Raw genomic sequence first — 263 nt, 5'->3', positions numbered from 1 at the left:
CGGTGTGCCACTACTTGCCTCAGTTTCAGTATTTATACTTCAGTGCCAGCTCGTGCAAGGTCTAAAAGGATGCCAGATTTCATTGTTGCTATGAAGGATATCGTTGTAAGAAGTAGTATCCGTTGGGATATTCGTCACGCATTAATCAATATATTAATAAGGAATTACGCTTTTGTGTAGGTTTGCGAGAAATATTGTAATGGCATTAACCTGTAGAGGGAGTTGTTGGACTGCTTCTGATTCAAGTAATTCCGGTATTATTA

Source organism: Penaeus monodon, chromosome 23 (assembly GCF_015228065.2).
Source record: "Penaeus monodon isolate SGIC_2016 chromosome 23, NSTDA_Pmon_1, whole genome shotgun sequence".
NCBI classification, from domain to species: Eukaryota; Metazoa; Arthropoda; class Malacostraca; order Decapoda; family Penaeidae; genus Penaeus; species Penaeus monodon.
Note: the sequence above shows the minus strand (reverse complement) of the source record.